Here is a 22,894-nt window from a genome sequence, read left to right as displayed (position 1 = left end):
CCAGGTGCCTCTAGATCTTATCAGTAGGCAATTGAGATTAACCATCACAGTCATGGACCCAATCCAAGTGTCTCTCATGAGAAGAATGGATAAAGAAAATGTGGTTTAAATACACGGTAGAAATTTTCAATTATAAAAAATACAAAGTTATGTCATTTGTAGGAAAAATGGATGCAACTAGAAATAATCATACTAAGTGAATTAGATCAGTCTTGGAAAGACAGATGTCATGTTTTCTGTCATTTGTGGGTTTTAGTATTCATAGATACATAAAATCATGTATGTGTATAGTATGTAGAAAAAGAAGCAAAGCTGTCTGGGAGATTTTATGGGCCTAAGGGGGGGCAGTGGAAGAGAAAGATGGTGGAATCAGGGTGTGATGGTGAATATCCTCAAAGAACATTGCAGAATGATATAAAAATGGCCGTATGTAACCCTATTTAATAAAATAAAATCAGCTGTAAAACATTACAGAAATAAGTTCTGCATGGCTTGGGAGGCCAGCAGTCTAAGATCAAGGTATGGGCAGGGCTGGTTCTTCCTAGAGGTACTGATGCATGGTCTACCCCAGCCTCTGCCCTAGCTTCTGGTGACTGCTGGCAGCCTTGGGTGCACCTTGCTTTTAGCTATGTCCCTGTTTCTCTGTCTCCAAATCAGCTTCTCTCCTGTGCTTTGCCCTGTGTATGCTTCAATCTCCCCCTTCTGCGTGTGTACACACTGGTCCTTGGTTTTAGCCCCCACCCAAAATACGAAATGCTTTCATCTTAAGATATTTTAAATTATATTTACCTCTACGAAGACTCTATTTCCAAATAAGGTAATGTTCAGAAGTACTGGAAGCTGAGACTTAGGCATCTTTTGGGGACCTGTATTTAGTCTACTGTGGGGGAATGACACAGACATGGTTCAGGGCCGTACAAACCTGGGGCATCACCTAAGACTGCAGCCAGTTTAGGGACTGTGGCAAGGACAGGGTTGAGAGTAACCCAGGAAGTGGGCAGTGATCCCGGAAAAGAGGCTGCCCGAGGAAGCTGGCTTAATAAGGTTTAGCTCAGTGGGAGAAGGCTTGCTTACTGTGCCCAAGGCCCTGTACATTGAGCCTCAGCGCTGAAAAAAATTTAAAAAGTTTGTATCTAAAACATAGTCCAAACTTAACTACCACTTTGAAGATTTTGATATGATGGTAGTACTTAGAAAAATCATGCCCAGTCCTTTAAGAATTCATTTGTGGGGCTGGAGACATGGCTCAGTGGTTAAGAGCACTGACTGTTCTTGCAGAGGACACAGATTCTGTTCCCAATACTCCCACATGGCAGCTACCAACCATCTTAACTCCAGTTCCAGGGGTTCCAACACCCTCTTCTGACCTCTGCAGGTATTGTACAACACAGGTGCACTTACATATATGCAGGCAAGACACTCAGACACATAAAATACAAAGAAATAATATATGTGTATATAAAAGAATTCATTTGTTAAGAGTCTTCATTGTTTCAGATGCTGAGGATGCTTTAGACAATGCAGATGCAGTTCTTAAAGAGCTCACAGGTAGAGGCAAGCTGTAAAATAAATGGATAAGAATAATGACATCCACAGGTATGGGAGCCAGGAGGGCGGAAACAAACGCAAGAATGATCAGTCTGGGCTAGAAAAAATCAGGAAAATGCAAAGCACTTTAACACATAGTTCCTCATGATTCTTTTCACTAATCTTATAAAGCAGACCAATTTACTCATCTCTATATTACATGTGTATTTATTTGCGTTTGTGTGCATGTGTGTAGATGTCAGTGGACAGCTTGTGTGAATCTATTCCTTCCTTCTACCACGGGTGTCCTAGGGATTGAACTCAGGTTGCCAAACTTGGTGACAAGCATCTTTTCCCACTGAGCCATCTCATCAGCCCAAAATGGACCAGTTTTAAGCAAAGAAGCTCTGATCTAGGTTAAAAAAGTAATCTAGACTTCCTTGGAGGGGGATGAATCACAGACTGATGCTCAAGCCTTGACTCCTAATGCACTCTACGCATCTCGTTGCCACTAGTTTTCCTTTCTGAATTTTATATGAATTACCATCTCTGATCCTTCCTTGTGGATTTTGACTTTTAAAAATATTTTATTTTTATTCCAATTTTATGCATATGAGTGTATTGCTTGTGTGTATGTAATTGCATCCTTGTCATGCAATGCCTGTAGAGGTCAGAAGAGGGTGTCAGATCCCTTGAAACTGTCAGGATGCCCTGGAACTGGAGTTATGGGTGGTTGTTAGCTGCCATGTGGGTGCTGGGAATCAAACCCTGGTTCTCTGGAGAAGAGCAGCCAGTGCTCTTAACTGCTGAGCCATCTCTCCAGCCCCTGAATTTTGGCTTTTAACTTCAATATAATTTTGCTTTCTTTAGGAACAGATTCATTTATTGGTCTTATTTGTTTGTAATTGCCTGCTAATGAATTGTTTGGATTTATAAAGAATTTTCTGCTGTTTCATTTGGGCCTATTCTAGTTGTACCTTCTCACTCTTTTAAAAAGTGAATGAACAATCCCCTGAGGACATTTGAGTTCTGCAACTGGTACTCCATGCTGGAGGATAGAGATCTCAAAGTGACAGGGTTAAACTGGTTCTGTGCAATGGTCTTGGAATGAGAAGATAGAAAGTCCTTACAAATGGATCATCTAAATCCCATTGAGATACTAAGTTCTAAGCAAAAGCCACAGGAGGATGTCCAGTTTACACCGTTTTTAATATGAAAATATCAAATATGAAAATCAATTGGTATGGGTCTAAACATCTGATCCATCTACCAAAACAAAGAATTTAAGGACTCAGCTGCTACTTCTGGGGGCTCAGGAAGCTCGTACCAAATGAGCAAATTTCGCTCATGTAGGACCGGTGACCTTCACTCCTATTTTGGCAGAATCGTTCAGCCAAACTTCAGCAGACTTAATTTCCCACAGGAGAAAAACCATAGTTTAAAATGCATGCATGCAGAGTTATTATTCATGAATAAATATGTGTTTTCCCCACCATGGAATTTCAAGGGTGAAGGCAGATTAAAAACTTCTCTTTATTTCTTCAAACACTTCCAAGAAATTATTTTAATGACCTTGTACCTTGATACGGCTTATCTCCTTTATCAATAAAGCTCAGAACTGTGGTCACTTGGCTTAGAAGTGAGTGAGGAGAGGCATCTATTGAACTTTTCTCCATATTGCTTTCGAATGGTAACCTTGCAGCTTAGGACTACAACCTTGAATCCGAGTGGAGAGGAGTGACTTTTTTATTCTTAGAGCAAGAATACCCAAGCTCGTTCCATTACAAGCTGAGGTTTCAGAGCTTTTAAAGGAAAACATTATGAGGCCACGTGCTTTTAGCAAAATTCCATCTGTTTTCCTGCTGAAGGCTGCTTAACACCCTCGGACTCTGAGAAGACAAATGATCATATTTGACCATCTTTTCCTCCTGTCATAAAATGGAAAAGAGGGCGGGAGGGAGAGAAATCTCTTGGAGAAAAATAATGAGTTTTATTTTAAGGACAGCACTCTGGGAAATACAGAAAACACAAATAGATTCAAACTCCAAAGGCCACAGCTTTAATCATGACTCCTTGAACCCAAGATTCACATGATCCTGTAAAATCACATGTGCTACAATTGTTGGCCCTACGGCTGTCTGCTTTACAGACAATAAGTGGAACTTACAGAATGTGTTCAAGGCCACAGCAGTAAGGGACACCACCTTGTTTTCGTGTCTGTGTATCTGTTGATCAGGACATCAAGACGTTTAAACTGATTGGCTTATACTTGTTCATTCACAACAAGAGCCTGCTCTGCACAGGGAATTTAAAATAAATACAATATCAAAAATGAAAAAGAAAACCTGGGTTGTAAAGATGGCTCCGTGGCTAAGAGCATGTGCTGCTCTTCCAGAGAACCCAAGTTTGCTTCCCAGCACCCACATGGCATCTCACAACCATCTTTAATTCCAGTTCCAGAGAATCTGATGCTGCCTCTGGTTTCTGTGAGCACCAGATACACATACGGTTCACGTACATGTACGCAGGCAAAACACTCATACGAAATTAAATAAATCTAAAAAATCGGCAAAACTACTTGTTTATAAGGTATGTATTTGCCTTTTAAGTCCCCAGGAAAGATGTTCTTGAAGTGATTAATTGATATGTCTCATATTGAAGAAAAAAATTGTAAATGCCGAGAGAAAAATTCCATATATTTAATGAGGTCAACAACAAAATGCTGCTTTATTATGTTTAAAATAATATTGCATGGTCCCTATCATATGTGTAATGCATCTCTAAGTATGTACATGCATACATACACATGCAACATACCTACATACCCACATACATATACATATGACACACCTACATACTTATATACATACCTACATACTTATACATACAACATACCTATATACATACACACATGCATACTGTACATACAACATGCCTACATATATATATATATATACACACACATGCATACTATACACACAACATACCTTCCTACATATAGGCATACATACTATTGTGGCTTGGACATGAAATGCTCCCCACAGGCTCACTCTGAACACATGATCCCCATGGGTGGAGTGTTTGCCTAGCTGTGGAAACTTTAGGAAGTGGAGCCTCCTGGAGGATGTGGTCACTGGGAGCCAGCTTTGGGGTTGGACTGCACCATCTGGCCCTCATCTCACTTGGCTCCCTGGGTGTGAATACAATGGGACCAGCAAGTCTCCTGCTCCTGTCACCACCTCCCTTGCCTGCTGCCGTGTCTGCCCCACCATGATGGACTGTATCCCTCTGGAACCATGATCCAAGAGAAACTCTTTCTCAGGGAAGTTGCTTTTGTCGGGGTATTTTATTCCAGCAGCAGAAAAGGAACAGACACACACATTGGACATGGAGGCAGAATGGGGAACTGGGGGAGAAGAAAGAGACCAGTGAGGGGGTGGAGAGGGACAAAGAGGGGCAGTGGGAGGCAGGTACAAATGTTGGACACACACACACGATATAAAGAGACATATGCTTTTGTATGCTAACAAAAATATTAATAGAAAAATAAATATATATTATAGATAAAATGTAGGTTTAAAAATATAGTCCTGGGGCTGGAGAGATGGCTCAGCGGTTAAGAGCACTGACTGAGCAGAAGAAGGAAACGAAGACGATTCACATACGCTCTTTGCTTTGGAAAATGATGCCACCACTTTCAGAAAGCCAGACCATCGATGCAGATGAGAACTAACTGCAGACTGTCAAACAGTTATAAAACTGCAAAACAAGGCCAGGGGTGGTGGCACACGCCTTTAATCCCAGCATTTGGGAGGCAGGGGCAGGCGGATCTCTGAGTTCAAGGCCAGTCTGGTCTACATAGTGGACTTCCAGGACAGCTGGGGCTACAGGGAGACCCTGCTTCAAAAAGACCAAAAATAAAATAAAATAAAATAAAATATTAAAAAATATAGTTCTTTTTCCAGGATTAAAGTTCTTTAAAAAATGTGCAGAGTACGTGTGGGACAAATGCCTAGAGACCTGAACTTTATTGCAAATTCTCCTCCAATAATACGGAGCTGGATGGAAAACCTTCTAGACCAGGTTGTACAGAGAGCATACATCACAGGGTTTTATGAATGCAAATGAGTTTAATAGACTCTTAATTTATAGTTTGAACATTAAGAACTACTTCACAATTAATTAAAAATTAAGAGTCCTTTGCAGTGGTGTATTTTCAGCACTCCGTTGGGATGGCTGGAATTACAGTAAGATAGATGAACCATTGCCTGAACCCGCAATCTGTCCAGTCATGAAGATGCTCCTGTGTAAATGGCACGCCTAATCTCACACACCTGACATAGGTATGGGATGGGAGACAAACACAACGTTACTGATGATAAACCAAAGCAAGATACTATGGGAACAATCACAAGTCTGTCACTGTATCCACCTCTTTCCACGGTACCTGTCTGGCTATGTCAGACACAACTTGCATGGGGAGCACAGTTAACCTCTTCATTCTGTCATTTGACATCTACCTTCCTAGTTCATTTTCCAACTTAAGCATGAAATTATCTCAGCATGTAGTACAGATGGAACTAGTATAAACAAGTTCTCAGCTTCATGATATTGATTCCGTTCCCAGATACCTGTCTTCCATTACCCCGGGAATTTTTCTTTCATCGCCTCACTCATCAGGTGAGACCACAGAGCTAAAGGACAGGGATTATACACACTTCTGCAACATGATGAGCGTCTTGCACAGTGCTTTCCTGGCATTTGGATGTTTAACACTGGTTTTCTCACAGTATAAAGAAAATTTAGGAAAATTCACATCTCCAGATTGGAATTTGATAGTTCTACAAACAATTTGCACAGAATCTTTTGCAAGCATCTAAAAAAATGGAATTCTATTTCTGGAGAATAAATCAAATCAGAGACATAGGTTTGGAATTCTACTTGGAGAGGCTTTGGCATGTCGATATTTTATTCATGCATTCTCCACACACTTTGTGGACATGCATGCCTCACTGGACCTGAGTTATACCTCTTCTTCCAGTACACATGTGTACACACTAATTTAGGATGGTTTGGGCTCCTGAACTTCTTAATGCAACTCTATCGTTAAAAATATCTATGTATGCACCTTGGGAAGATACATATTTGCCCAGTACATTGAAAGCATCTATTATATAAAATGTACTGCTAAAATACGAATAATACAGAAAATATTAATTTTAAATTATTTTAGAAAATGAAGCACTGGGGAGGGGGATACATGGAAAAAGCACTCTCTGTGCAAGCCTGACAACCTGTGCTTGGATCCCCAGCACATTCCGAGGTCAAACTTAGTACCAGCTGTCTGAAATTCCAGCACTCCTACTGTGACATGAGATGGGGAGGCAGGAGAGTCCCTTGACACTCCCAGATCAGCTAGCCTGCCTTACACAGGGGTAAACATCAAGAGGCCTTGTCTCAAACAAGCTGAAATATGAGGACCATCCAGACACTTCAAGTAGTTGTCCTCTGACCTCCACACGTGCACTGTCACGTAGGCATATCTACACACACACAGAGACATGAACACACAAATTCACACAAATACGCACTTCACATACTCGGCTCATTCCTTATCCTTCTTTATTTTCTTCTCTCCCTCACTCATGCCTGGTTCCCTGAACCCCTCATTTGCCTACCCTTACCCAGTCTATAAGCACCAGCTTGCAAGGCTCCTTTTTTATTTATACACCTGATGGATTCATTCCTCCAAGCCTCAACTCACAGATGACTTCTCTGGAGCCTTCACTGAATCCCCTAGGCAGGTATAAATTAACTAATTTTTCCTTTCTCACCCTCTATATCTCTTCTACTGTGCCTGCAAAATACTTGTTTATGCCTCAATGAATACTAAACAACTGTGATTCTACTGTACCTTTGTGATTGCCCGTCTCTCTGCAGCAGACATCCTCACAATAGAGGGTCAAGCCTTATTCACTTTTGTTTTAATAAATATTTGTTGAATGTAAAAAAAGTACACAGCATTTCAAATTATAATATTAACTTTTTCCACTCAAATAGATTGTCACTGATGACCTACTTTGGAGACTATCACTTCAGGGAAAATCCTGGAAACAGAAGGGAGACGGGGAGATAGAACAGCTGTTTCCTTAATAATGAAAGGACTCAAGAATGTCTCCAACTTATCAGACTGGCAGTGGGATTCCTTGAGTCATCAAGAAGCAACCAGGACTCTGGAGGAAAGCAAAGAGAAGCCCCTCGATTCTAAATCTAATTTATACCTGGCCCCAGCTTGTCATTGGCTGGCTGAGATGCATAGCTCATCTGGGGAAGTGGGAAGGAGTGAACAGCAGCACCAGGAACCAGGACGCAGCACTGTCATGGATGTGTTCATGTGAAATGTCCAAACAGGCTCATGTGGTGAACACTGGGTCCCCAGCTAGTGGCACTATTCTGAAGGATTCTGGAAACTTTAGGAGGGAGGCCTGACTAGAGGAAGAAGATAGTAGGGACATGAACTTAGGCTGTGTCTTATCCCTGCCCTCTCTCTGTTCCCTTTGCTTTCTGTCTGTTGTGAGGCGACGAATCTCCTCTGCTACGTGCTCCTGCCTCCCATGTTCCATCCAAGTGCATGGGGCCAACCACCATAGACTAAATCATCTGAAATCAAGAGCAAAATAAAATATTCCTTCTGTATGTTGTTTAGTCTATGTTTGTCATGGGGATGCACAAGCAATCATAAATTAAAAATTAGGTTATATGTAGAAAAAAATATGATGTAAGTTTAAAAAATGTCTCATGTAATTGTAAGACTACCATAGTCAGCTACTATTTATTCATTTAGTCACCTGTTTTCAGTCACTAGTTGTTATATGCCTGACTCTGTGGTAGTGATGAAGTGTTATTTCATTGCTTACTCAAAACTATTATGGGTAGGCCAGATAGATGGGTCGGCAGTTAGAGCTACTTGGCATCCAGCCTGATGGGCTGAGTTCAATGCCTGAGACCCATATGACGAAGGGACAGAAACATCCAATGCAAATTACCCTCTAACCTCCATGTGTACACCTTTGCACACATTTGATCAATAAATGGACCATGTGGTTTGACACAATAACGGATCCTCTTATTTCAGTAAACTTCCTTTTTTCTGAGTCAGGACTCACAAATTTTCTAGTTGCTGGTTGGTCACTGTAAAAGTAATTTTGTCAAACCGACCTAAGAAAAAGGTTACATGAAATATCCTGAACTTATTTCCTGAAATGTCTCAAAGAACACGGTATGTTGATTTCACACTGTGGGATTTTAGAAACTCTGTGCTAAAATGATAGCTGCAGTCTTTTAATAAATTGGAGACACAGTTCTAAAGTCTCAAGGATTATTTAAGTGAAGGGTGGGGAAGGCAATAGAACACATGTGATGTAAAAGTGCGCAGGGTACTATTACAGGTAGAGGAGTACGAGTGGGGGTTGCAGGAAATGGGAGAGAAGAAGAGGTGGAAAGGATCAACACAAGCTAAGTATATATGAACATTGTAATAAACCTGTTACGTTGTTAATGTAAAAAGTGAATTATAAAAAATATTGGTACCTGGGAACATTCTGTATGTACAAAATTTCATTTGAATTTTTGAAAACATAATTTAATGTGTGTTTCTTTAAAGGATTTCTTAGTGATTTAGTATCAATCATTAGTTCTGATAATCTTCTAGAAAAGTGATCAGCTCCCTGTAGCCCAAACTGACCTATAACTCACCATGTAGACCGGGTTGGCCTCAATCTCACAGAGATCCATCTGCCTCTGCCTTCTGAGTGTTGAGATTAAAGCTGTGCACCACCACACCGGCCCAAAAACAGTTTTAACTGAAATGAACTTGTGTGTGTGTATGTGTGTGTGTGTGTGCGTGCACGCGCGTGCGTGCGTGTTCTATAAATGGATGTACGTGGGGTCATCTGTATCAGGTTAGTCATATGAGCAAGAACCAGCTTTTTATCCAAAGTTGTCTTAATTTCCAAAGTTATGATTCTGAAATTCGATGCTCATCAAAAGAAAACTTTTTGTACATATTTTCTCATGCCAGACCATAAATACTGCTTTTGTTCTGTTTTGTAATATGAAGCATCTCAGGGATATTTAGAAAGTCAGTGTTTCGTTTTGTACATTCACATTTACAGCTACCAGGACGGTGTGAAAATAACTTGGCATATGACTGGGGATGCAGAATGGAGTTAGAATGCTTGCCTAGCATGCCTAAGGTGCTGGGTTCAATCTCCAGCACCACAAAATATAATAATGATCAATATCACAATCATGATGATTACTACTAATAATACTGTCTCAAAACAACAACAGTGAAAGCCCCAAACCTTGCTTTTAGAAAATAAAATGAATACAGTCTCAGTTTTCCAAAGTTTATATAAATCATTTAAATCCTAATTACAATTTAAATAAACTCACATACACATTTTATATTTCATAGGAAAGATAAAACTTTATTCACAGTCTTATCAGTTAAATAGAAACAAGAAACAGAAACCTAATCTGTAAGCATGATATGTGTTTTTTTGTTGCTATGATAAAATACCTGAAAATATCAACTTAAAGAGGGTTTATTTTGGCTCATGCCACAGTCCACTGTGTCATGTGGCATGGAGGGCATAGTGGCAGGGGTGTGAGCCAGCTTGTCGGGAGGCACTGAGCGATGAATGCTGGTGCTCCACTAGCTTTCCCCTTTCGCCTCTTTTTCTTTACTCCAAGACCCCAGTCCAGGAGATAACGCCACCACATTCAGCGTGGGTTCCTTCCTCAGGTAAACTTTGTGGGAAAACCCCTCACATATATACCCAGAGGTGTGTATCCTATGTAATTCCAAATCCGGTTAGGCTGACAATAAAAATTAACCATCCCAAATATTTTCAACATGATTAAAAAATATTTTTGCTAAGCCAAGAAAAGAAGCAGCATTCCTTAAGGACGATAGATTAGCTGGAATATCATTATTAAGTAGCACTCATTTAATTTTGAAAATGAGAAGGGTTTGGGGATGTGTCTCAGTGAGAAGGATTCTTGGTATGTGACAGGCCCTGGCTCGATCTCCAGCAATACCACTATGACGACGACGACGACGACGACTACTGAATTTCAAAGTAAATAAAATGGTGCTGGGCAGATAGCCCGGTTGGTAAAGTACTTTCTGTGCAAGCATGAGGACCTGACTTCAATCCCCAGAACCCAGGTCAGTAGGGTAGTGCAAGCTTGTAATCTCAGCACTGGAAAGGTGGAGGCAGGAGGATTTCCAGGGCTCCCCAGCCAGCCAACCTAACCTAAGTTGGGAGTCTTAGGCCAAAAAGACCCTGTCTCCAAAAGACAAAATAGACCACACTTGAAGAATTACATCTAAGGTGGTCCTCTGGCATCCACACACATAAGTACACCAATACATGCATGCATACTCACGTGTGCATCCCCCACATGTACACGTAAACAAACAAACTGGGATGAAATTGTGAATGCCAAGAGGAGGTGCTCAACAAAAGGAGAAAATGAAGAAAGAATATCCCTAGAGGGGACAGGAGAAGGTGGAGAATGAAGTTTGGGCGAAGACAGAGAGTCGATGGGAATGAAAGGGATGGAAGGCTGAATTAGTGAGTTCTGGAGCAGGGGCAGGATGTGTGTTTTTGTGTACTACATAAGGTAAAAGTGAAAGCCAACAAGAAATGGCACCAACAGTTTTATCTTGACAAGCACAGTCTTTAAAAGTTCCTCTCATAGAATCTGAATAAAACATACATAAAACAAAAAATGATATGATCATATCATGAGTGTGTAAAAAACCAAGTATCCAGTGGTGTCATTGCTAAAGTATTCTTCACACAGTACATGATTAGAATTTTGCAAGTTTGTCCTCTTTAAGTCATGTCTCTTCTCCACAGCAGCTACCCCCACTTAACACACTATGCAGTCTATTTTTTTATTGCCTTATAGTGCACTGTTGACCCACTCTAACCCTCTGTGGATTCCACCAACTATGGATTAAAACATCTAAGAAGACATTGCCATCTGTCTGTACTGAACATATATGGACCTCTTTCTTATTATTCCTAAATGATGCTGTGGGGTTGCTGTGAACACAGCATCTCATTTGATATTGGGTATTATTATTAGTCTTAAAGCATGTGGGAGGAGCTGTGGAGTTTATCCCAAACATGATGCTCTTTTAATGAAAGGACTTGAGCATCTGTGGACTGGGCTTCTCCCAGAGTTCTCAGCACCAGCCCCCATAGATGCTGAGTGGGCAGTGTGTATTATTCTATTTGTTTCTTTCTTCTCTCAACTGTGATGTGAGCTTTTAGAGATCTACCATGAAGCTGGAAATCTCACATTTCACTGTGGTGTGCACTCTGGAAACATCACAAGGCAATAGAGAACTGTGATTTCCACAACTGGATCTTCACACCTGAACTGCTGGCAAGAGAAGCTGTGAAAGTTTCAGAGGTCACTTTGGGTGCTCACCAGAATCCGCACTCAGCCCCATCCTTCAAGGCAGTTCACAACCCTTCCCAGATGACTTCACTCTGATCATATACATCAGTAATATTCTCAAGCAGCGAATAATTTTGAGATGAGGGTTTTCCATAGGGAAACAACAGTAAGAAGCATTGAGTAAGCTTTTTTGTTGAGTCTGGGTCTCCTTGTAGCCCTCTGGCCTGGCACTTGCTATATAGACCAGGCTGGCCTCCATCTAACAGAACTATTCCTACTTCTGCCTCCCACATGCTTTGATTATGGGGTTAAATGTGTGCCACCATGTCCAACTTGACTAACTTCTTTTTTATTTTTATTTTAGTTTATGTATCTTTATTTTATATGTATGAGTGTTATGCTTGCATGTGTCTAAATGCACCTATGTCATGAAGTGCCTGCAGAAGACCAAAGAGGATGTCAGATCCACTGGAACTGGAGTTACAGATGCTTGTTAGCTACCGTGTGTGTTGGGATTCGAACCCGGGTCTTCTGTGAGAGCAGCTGGTGTCCTTAACGACTGAGCCACCTCTCCTGACACTTGCCTAACATCTTGATGAGTAAACCAAATGCATCTTAGATACAGGTGCTTTTATACTCAAATATGCACTGTCAGCTGACTTTCCTTTCTCTTCCTCATGGCCTCCACATTTACTTTTGTTCCTCCAAATAGAATTGTTTAATATACATCATTAAACAACACCTTTACTTACCGATAGACAAATCTTCAGATTTAATATCTATAGAATAAAACAAAGGCCTAATCCTGTGATTTCTAGAACCCTGGCACCACTTTTTCTCTAAGTTAAATTGAAGGATACAATAGAGGATTCAAAGCAAAGCATCAGGCAGGGTGGTGTGTTTGTAATCTAAACCCCGGAGAGCAGGAGACAGGAGGATCCTTGGGGCTCAGTGGCCAGACAGTCTACCTTAGTGGAAAACTCTAGGACCCAATAAGACCAGCTCAGAAATAGAAAACCCAAGTTGGACAGCACCCAAGAAATGACACTGTGAGGCTGGCTTCTGGCCTCCACATGCATGTTCAAACACAGACATGTGCATAAGTTTGTCAACTCACAGGCAAGCAAAGTGCAGTGACCCAGTTATTTATAGATGAGAGTATAAATACACAGATAACATAACAAGACATAACATTGCAATCACAGCATGGATTGCTGGTATTTACAGCACTTCTCACACAGAAAGCATCATGCTGTTGGGTTTTGGGTAACTCTTTTCACACTCACCCTCAATCCTTCTAATCTGCAGTTGAGAAATTTAAGGCATCCAGTGTTAAGTAACTTGCCAGTGCTCACTCAAAGAAACAGGTTAGTAAGGAGTTGAGTTTAGATCCCAGAATTCATTGGGTCCCGAGGAAGGAAGATGTGAACTTCGAAGATGAATCAGGCTGAGGGTTTCTGGGGATGCCCACAGTAATCTGCTAAATCTCTCACAGGCCTTCACAATGGGACGACTGAGGCTTACACCAAATCTCTAAGTGCAGATGCATACCTATGAACAGACATGCTCAAGAAGTAAGAGGTTAATAGGTTTCAAGAGCTGCTCATGTGGAAAAGTGGTCTTTAAACTTTGTGTCTTGCTTTGTAAGGTAGCTACGGGGACTTCTGCTCTGAGTTCTCATTTGTAGCATGTGCATTAGGGGAGGGCACTTGCCCACCTCTAGCCATGCTGGTGTGTGTGTGTGTGTGTGTGTGTGTGTGTGTACATGCATGTACACAGATGAAGGATTGAACCCAGGACCTTCCACTGTCCTGTATGCAGCGTTGAAACCAGGTCATACTCCCCTCTATCAGTCCCTGCCCCCTCTTGCCCCATACAAGTACTCCCTCTCAGTAACTAAGCATGGAAGGTTTAGCATTATAGTATTCCTGCCCAGCAAAGTGGCTCAACTTCCTGTGCCATAATAAATAATCATTTTGTCTCTCTCCTTCCATGTGCTTTCCTGGAACACAGTTCTTAAAACTCTGGAGTTCTCTAAAATCCCCAAAATGTGCGTCTTTCTGTGTGCTTATGAGATGCTGTTGATAGCTCATGATGTGCATCTTCCCAGGTTCCAAACCTGTGGGTGAAGAGTTGGGATTTGCAGCCTCACCTCCCTTCCTCTGAGGAGAGTCACCGGCCAATGATTACAATACTCATGCCTGTGCAATGAAGTCCTCTCAAAACTCCAAGGGCAGAGCACATACAGGCTTCCCAACACTGAGAGGTGGAGGCCCACAGACAGCACAGGCGTTCCTCGCTCCCTGCCCCCCACAACCTGGCATTAGTCAGCCTCGCGCCATTTTGTAAAGCTCCTCCATTTTGGGTAAACAACAACTCCAGAAACTAAAGTAATTTAGTTCCGAGAACTAAAGTAACTTGCTTTTCTGGGTCTTACTCTCTCTTCCATCTTACCTCGTAGTAATGGCTGACTATGAGAGATGTTTATTGATCACCTGACAGTCTTTAACCCACTACTTGTCTCATTTCCCTAGATAAGCATGGCAACAATCATCCATGGGCCAAAACAAGGACGATTTTCAACCCCATTCTCCCTCCCCTTTTCTGCCCTATAATCTGTGAATGAACCATGGCTCTGTATCTTGGACTAAAGAACCCCTCTGTAGGTCTTTTCACAAATAAACCTTAGACTTCCAATGAGTCTCTGTCCTTTAGTCTTTTTACCTCATTGACCTTAAAGTGCCCAATGCAACTCTTTCATCGACATCCTTTTTAAATCAACAGGCAAACATACACAAAGTGTTTCTCCGAGTTCTCTGAACCTTGGAGATTGATTATTCCAGTCAATAATCAATCTCCAAAAGGGTCTATGGGGCCTCCTAATTGGTAGTTGTCTCAGGAGGCTTGGATTTGTGACTTTCAGCCAAAGTTGGGGTTGGGAATGTGGCATGGAACCCTCCACCTGTAGGATCTGATTCACATTCAGGTAGACAACTTTAGGCCACTTCAGTTGAGTTGACTTCAGTTGTAGGGCATCTAGCTATTGCCCGGAGAACTGCTTAGTGCACAAAGAAAAACCCCCTCCTGGTGATGACCATCTTTCTAGTGTTAAGAGCAGAGTCAAAGGAAAGAGTGAGTTCATTTTTTTTGCTGCTATCACTATATATGCACATCAATGCAGTTGAGCAGTGCTCAGCAGTACGCTGCAGCCTGGGGCTCCCCACGGTCATCACTGCTTTCTCTAGCCTGCATACACACGGGACCTGTGCCTAGGTTTAAGGCTTTCTCTGTCTGCTTCTTTCCCGCCTCCCTTTTTTTTCACAGGCATTCTTCCACCTCTACCTCTTAGAAACTTAAACCCTCCTCAGGCCCTACCGTACCACCATAGTCAATTTTTCACGAGGATAACAACGCCTCGAGAACTTTTGCTATATCTGAGACTGTCTAATAGAACGCATAATTAATGTCCTATCTAGTAAGTTGCATAATTGATTTCTATTTGCATCCTTCTAGTTTTAATAACTAAGCTTGTTCATTCATTTTTGGAAAATATCTCTGTTCTTCTGGGGGAAATATAAGTAGGTACATCTTGTTTGGAGCTTGGCACAAAATGTGTGCACACAACAATTTTGCACAGAATTGTAGAGAGATGCAGCTTTGTCATTTTAAAACAACAGCATAAATGTTACTGCAAGCGTCCTGTATACTGAGAAGAAACCACATTAGGAAGTATTTCCACTTCTGAAAATAAGCATTTTAGTTTAGCTTTGGCTGTCAAGACACTGGAAGGGGCAACAAATTCATTTCTATTTACTATTCTGAATTATCTGCCACTCTACACCAATGAGCATCATTGAGGTAGGACCAGGAGATGATGTGCTTGACCATTTCTCTCTTCTTTCTCAGAAGCTAAGTTGAACTATATCATAGAGGTGATGTTATCTTCACCACAGCATATTAAACATGAGGTTCTAAAAGTTTTGAGCTGATGTCTGTCCTCTTAGCCTCTCTTATCCTTCCCCAGCATTTAATTAAAAAATGCCTGCATATCAAAAGAATCCATTTCATCTTAAAAAAAAGCCTTTCATTCCTTCCTGGAATAGGAGTGACAGTCATTTTAAATATGACTGTTGAGGATTAACCTTGGATTCTGTTTCCGTTTGCAGTCCCTTTGGGGAGTGAACATCACACCTTCATAAACTCTTAGTTTGCAGACATCCAGTAATAATATCTTCTGGAGCCTGCAGTATGATGCCCAGATTACCCTTTGGTAAGTTATTTTAGTCACAGTGAAAATTGGTATTGGATGTGCTGGTACATACTAAGTAGCCTGGTGGTTCTTCAAGGGAGGAATTGTTAAACTAGGAAACCACCTCTAAAGCAAGAACTTAATGAGGCAATTAACTTCGAGAATTCCTGTGATATTTCATAGTCTCAGCTGACTAAAACTTTTCTCATTTATTCCTACAGATATTTGTGGCTGGGTAACATGCATAATTTTTAATTGTTCAACAATAAGCAAGAGTTTTTAAAAGAAACCGTTAGAAACAATTAGCTTCTATAAGACTGCTACATTGCTGAAAATACAAACCAATGCAAATAATAATTGAGGAACACATTTAGGGTTATTTTAACGTAGATTTTTCTTTCCTCCATGTGACCTAAAGGAGGGCAGAATATACCATATGTGAATTATAATGGCATACCTGCAAGAAATTGGTAAACATGTTTAGAGAATGAATTCATGCTTTTCCAAGGTCTATTTAAGCACCAAAGTTGTAGAAGAACAGATTTAGATACAGAAATTCATTTAAATTGTATATATTCTTTGACTTGCTAATTTATTTCATTTAAAAAATAAATTTAAAATAAAAATGCATCTATTAAAGATGACGAAATAGATATAATTTTTTGTTTCTTTTATTTTTATTTTATATGCATGAGTGTTTCACTTGCAGGTATGTAACTGCACCTGTATCTTGCAGTGCCTGCAGAGGCCAAAAGAGGGTGTTTAATTCTCTGAAACTGAAGTTATGAACAGTTGTTAGCTGTCATATGGTTGCTGGGAACTGAACCCAGGCCCTCTGCAAGAGCAGCCAGTGATCTGAACTGCTGAGCCATCTCTATAGCCCCCAAATAAATATTCTAAAATAAGACTATCCAACTTAAAAATTGTAAAAAGACATTTTGGTAAAGAGGATCAAACATGTTAGATATGTACAGTTTAAACTCCATTACTGATATGTTTTTGTATCTAATAACAAATCACTAAAAAATACAGTATTTTTCCACTCCCCATTAAATTTATTCAGATGATGTTACTGAAATTAGAAAGGTTTTCCAGGCTGTTTTAAATGTTACGTATGTGTGAATGTGTTTAATCTATAAAATCCCTTGTAAAGTTATCTCTGTCATTTTTTTATTTTTAAAAATATTTTACTTATTTTATTGTCTGTCTATGAGTGTTTTGCCTGTATGTATGTAAGTGCATCTGTGTTGTGAAAAGCCTACAGAGGCCAGAAGAGGGTGTCAGATCCCCCTGCAACTGGAATTACGGATGGTTGTTAGCCATCATGTGGGTGCTGGGAATTGAACCTGGGTCCTCTGGAAGAACAGCAAGTGTTCTTAACCTCTGAGCTGTCTCTCCAGCTACAAGCTCTGTCATTTCTGTAGCTCAGTTATCATTTCTATGGGGGAACCTGAGGAACACAGCTGCAGTGGTCTGGACACACATGAAACCTGGTTTTGAAACCTCACTCTCAGCTCCTGAGCCTCGGCTCCCTACACCAGCTCTCCACATCCTTCACTCAGTCCATCTACTTCTGCTTAAACATGCCTTCCTGCCAAAGATCTTGGTATATCTGATATCAGTGAAGATTTAACCCTGCAGAATTACAGCAGGTGCCACTCGCTCTATTTTACTTCCCACATGGACAACAACTGTGCATTTCCTTGAACTACTCTGTATTTATTCTGCCTATAATGGACAGAATTCTGCTGATACTGCTACCTGGACACAAATGTCACAGTTCATTCATGGTGTTGCACAAACACTGTTTCATAAATAACACCTCAACAGTGATTTGAAAAGACCAATTAAGAAATTTAAGGAGAAATACCTCATCACTGGCAAATGATGACTACTACATGATTATACAAAATACACTGAATATCTAACCCACGTGGGCATTTATCAGATGGGTGGGGTGGTATGAGACATACACACTAACCAGCATGAGGCCTTATGCTGAGCTAAGAGATGCTATACGTTTCCATAAAGATGTTTTTACATGTATCTTCATTTACATTTTTCCAAATTTTCCTGCAATATTCTTAAAAGTAGAATGAATATACACTGACTTTTTATAGCCATAGTCTGTCATGGCTCTCACTATATAGAAGAGGGAGTCTGCCAAGGCCAGATCAAGGCAGTCCTAGAATCAACATGTTGAAATCGTAGGCTCCTTCTGGCATAAAAAGACAGAATTCCATCTTTTTAATACAATCAACAATCAAGCATCAGCATATAGAAATGTGGAAATGAGAATAAGACTAGAAAACGATCATATAATTCGTTCTACAAATTGTATACCAACACTTACTGTTCCTGGCGGGCTCTGCCCTAGATTCTAGAGTTCAAAATGACTAAGATAAAGCCTCTGTCTCCCAGGAATTCACAGCCTAGCAGGCAAGAGAGACAAGTAATCAGTCATTAAAATACAGTGTGATGAGCCCTGCCCTTGCAGGAGGAAGTCAGGAACAGGGTACCGCTGCTCAGGGCCAGCAGAAGGACAAAATGATGCAATCTCTCTAGGCACCGGTTTGGCAGTGGCATGAGTATTAAAGACTGCACATACCCAGGAATTCTAGGAATGTGTCCAGCTGAATTAGGATTGGATACGCATGATAATTATTTATAAGGCTGTCTTCATGACCTGCTTATAAAAACCAAGTATTTTAAACAGCTGTGAACAGCCAACAGGAGAGGAGCTATTACATTAATTATGGTCCATGTGTATGATGGGCTATGACAAAAATCTGAACATTATGTTTTCTATGAATAGTAAAAGCTACAGGGGCTGGAGAGATGGTTTAGCCATTAAGAGTGCTTGCTGCTCTTCCAGAGGGCCAATGTTCAGTTCCCAGCACTTTCCTTAGGTGGCTCATGATCACTGATAACCTCAACCCCAGGGGATCTGACATCCTCTTCTGGTTTCTGTGGATGGACACACACACACACACACACACACACGTGTACATAATACATCTTTTTTTAAAAGATTAAAAAAATCATGTGATTTACTATCCAATGGTAAAGAGAGTACAAAAATACACAAGTCAGTCCCAAATTGATTTTGTTATTGTTACTGCTTGGTTTTGTGAAAAGTAAAATTAGAAGAAAGTATACAAAAATGCTAGTGATTTATCCCTCTTCATGGAGTTCACTTGATATTTACTTACGCCTCTGTATTGGTACATTTGACTACACTACTGATCACCAGCAAATAATATTTGGTAGAACCAAAAATATAATAACTTAAAACTTGAGTGAGAGAGCGAGAGAGCGAGCAGGAGAGAGAGAGAGTTTAGAATGGAAGGAGAATGAGAGATGTGGGTAAGAGGACCTGGAGGAAAAAAGCAAACAGGGTTCTTGACAAAGTGAAGGAACACAAATACAGAGCCATGGGATGCTGCAGAAGTGGGGTCTGTTTGACTGCAGAACCCTGGCTTGAAGGGCACATGGCTCACAGCTTGCTACCATTCCTGTCTCTATAACCAGCCGTGCTCACCCATTTCCTCACAGGATTCTAAGTTGAAGAGTGGAATTTGAGGGCTGGAACTAGGCTCCCAGGCATCCACAATGCTTAGGGAATGACCCACCTAACACAAGGCTAAGGAAGGATTTGAACTGAAGTCTTAACATTCTGAACTCATGCCTCCTGTCACTCTATTTTTACCTGTCTGTGCACAGTTCTACACCTGCATCAGAAAGTGGCAATTCACTATAAACAGGAAAACTAGGGCATTCGGTCTGGGTTACTTAATAATGTCACCAACTGGAGGTATGGTCTTGCTGACATAAATTCTACTTAATGGGCTGGAGAGACAGCTCAGCAGTTCACAACACTTCTTGTTCTAGCAGAGGATAGAGTTCAGCTCCCAACACTCATGTGTCGTGGATCACAACAGCCAGTAATTCCAGCACCAAGGTGTCCACTGCCCTCTCCTGGCCTCTGGAGAGACCCAAATACAGGTGTGCAGATGCATCTATAAATGTATACCGAAGTAAAAATAAAATAAATCTTTAAAAATAAATTCTATTTCATACAGGAAAGAATTAGGAACTCCCCGCCAATCCCTTGTCTCTTGTCTCACTTGCAGTCTAGCACAGAGTCGCTATGTACGTCAGCTTGTAGAATGGACTATAAAAATAATTTGTTATTGGAAGCATAATTTCATTTTTAAAGTCTTGTTTTAGCCCATAAAATGACCTTCATGCATGCCTCCTTTGCCGGTTTAATTGTATATTAAACTGTATATTACTATTCAGGACTTTATCTGGTCCTTTCCTTTTTTCCTTTTTTTGTAAATGAACAACTAAAACACACTTTCTTTGAAAATCACTTAGCTGATTATTTTATTACTGAATACCAAGAGTTCACTATGCTAAAATTACCACAATAATGTCTTTGCGGTTGGACCAGATAAACTAAATTGTGCTGTCATAGGGTCTCCTAATTTATTTGCACAGCAGAATTGTAAATGCATCAGAAAACAGCTTACTGTAATGTAAACAGAGCTTTCCACATGCTGCATACAGGACAAGTTTATTTAATGTAATATATTACACTCACCCATCAACACTACCTTTCAGTTTATACTTTTATGGTAACAAACGGTTATAATAAACAGAGCCGTTGTGTTAAAATCAAATAGAAGCCTGGGTATTCACCCCCAGTTAAAAAGAATAGGCTATTCTTCAACTTTATATTTTGTGGTAAAGACTCTCAGACCACAGCATTTTAAAGCTGGAAAGATCCTCAAGCCCTAATACTGACCTAGGAAGAATTCTGACCTAAATGTTTTACATCTAGTCCCTAATTCCAGTATCTCTTTTCTTGTTTTTTCTGGCTTATAAGCTACTTGGAATAGAATAGCTATTGATGGGCTGTGGAAATCACTCGTGGGAAACATGCTTTATGTACAAGCCTGGAGACCCGAGTTTGGATCCCTGAAACTCATATAAAGCCAGATAGAGTAGTTCACATCCATGATCCCGATGTTCCTACTGTGAGATGGGAGGCAGAGACAGGAGAGACTCTGGACATGGGAAGTTCAGCTAGCCTGATTTATATAACAGCAAACAACAACATGACCCATTCTCAAAGAGAAGGTCAGGATTGACAGACTGACACCTAAGGCTGTCCTCTGACTGCCACACATATACCATGGCGCGTACACACCATGAGTCATATAGAAGAGCATACATACCTACATACATACATCAGGCAGACACACAAAACACATACACAGAAAGGAAAACAAATAGCCACTTTCCTGTGATGAGACTACAAGAGTATTAAGTGCTAATAGCTAATATTAATATTTCTATTTTCTTTTAAAAATCATTCAACAACTTAATCAATAAATGGGCTAAATAAATGAACAGATAGTTCTTAAAAGCTTAATAAAAAATAGTCAATAAACATATGAAAAAATATTTCATATTAATAGCCATCAGAGAAATGCAAATCAAAACAACAATGACATCCAGTCTCTCCCCAGACAGAATGTCAGTCATCAAGAAAACAAATAACAGCAAATGTTGGCAAGGATGTGGATGAAAGGGAACCTTATTCACCATTGGAGAGATGTAAATTAGTCTAGCCCCTATGGGACTGAACATGAAAAAAAATCTATATAATAAAAATACACACATACATACACACCCCCACGCACATCATTTTAAAGTTAGTAATTTAACTGATGTTTCTACACTAGAAAGTGAATTTAAAAGGAATATTGCATCCACCTTTTAGAATAAAGAGTGGGAATAAATGACACCCTGATAGTGGCTGATTTAGAAGACAGATTTCTTAAACATTTGTTATATGTGAGGCACCTTGGTAAACCTCCTATGTTGCCTCATTTAATCTCTTTAAGTCACCTTATAAAGTACTGTCTTCAGTTTTAAATCCAGGGCACTAGGAGAATTTGAATAGCCCCAAGGATCAAGGGACAGTGACAGAGGTGAGCCATGTCTTGTCAGGGACAAAGTGTGGGTTGGGTTTACACCCACTAATGTCTCTAGAATGGATCTAGGGTTGAACGATATCCCACCAAACATAACTTAAGTGCAAGAGGAAATCAAAAGGGATGTAAATGCTAAGAAAAACACATGAATTCTTGATGATAATTATAGCCCAGGGATACCTTTTATCATATAATTCAAATTTTTAGGCTTGCTTTTCCTATCTGGACCAAAAATTCCTGCTCTAGTGTTAAGTATTTGCAATTGTGTTGAGTGGCGTACAGCTGGCATCCAAGTGCTTTAAAGGAAATAAATATACAAAATAAAAATATGTAATTTTTTCTTCTAGAAGTTTCTCTTTTTCTATTCTTTCTCTCTGTCCAGAAATTCTTGGGATACTATAGGAAAAATGTACTTTGAAACTAGTAAGAGAGAACTTCTTTTATTTAATCATCACTTTCTATGTCTAGTATTTGACATGAAACTTTTTCTAAAGAAAACAATTACACTGGGGCAGTGGTGAATCCACATCTTCTCTAAAAGAATATGCTGCCATTTCAAATTAACTTGTAAATTACTCTGGAAAAATAAATCATTGTGGAATAATTTAGTGAATATTTTAAATGTTAATCA

Source organism: Nannospalax galili, unplaced genomic scaffold (assembly GCF_000622305.1).
Source record: "Nannospalax galili isolate Female #2095 unplaced genomic scaffold, S.galili_v1.0 scaffold399, whole genome shotgun sequence".
Classification (NCBI taxonomy): Eukaryota; Metazoa; Chordata; class Mammalia; order Rodentia; family Spalacidae; genus Nannospalax; species Nannospalax galili.
The sequence above is the reverse complement of the archived record's forward strand: the minus strand, read 5'-3'. Positions refer to the sequence as shown.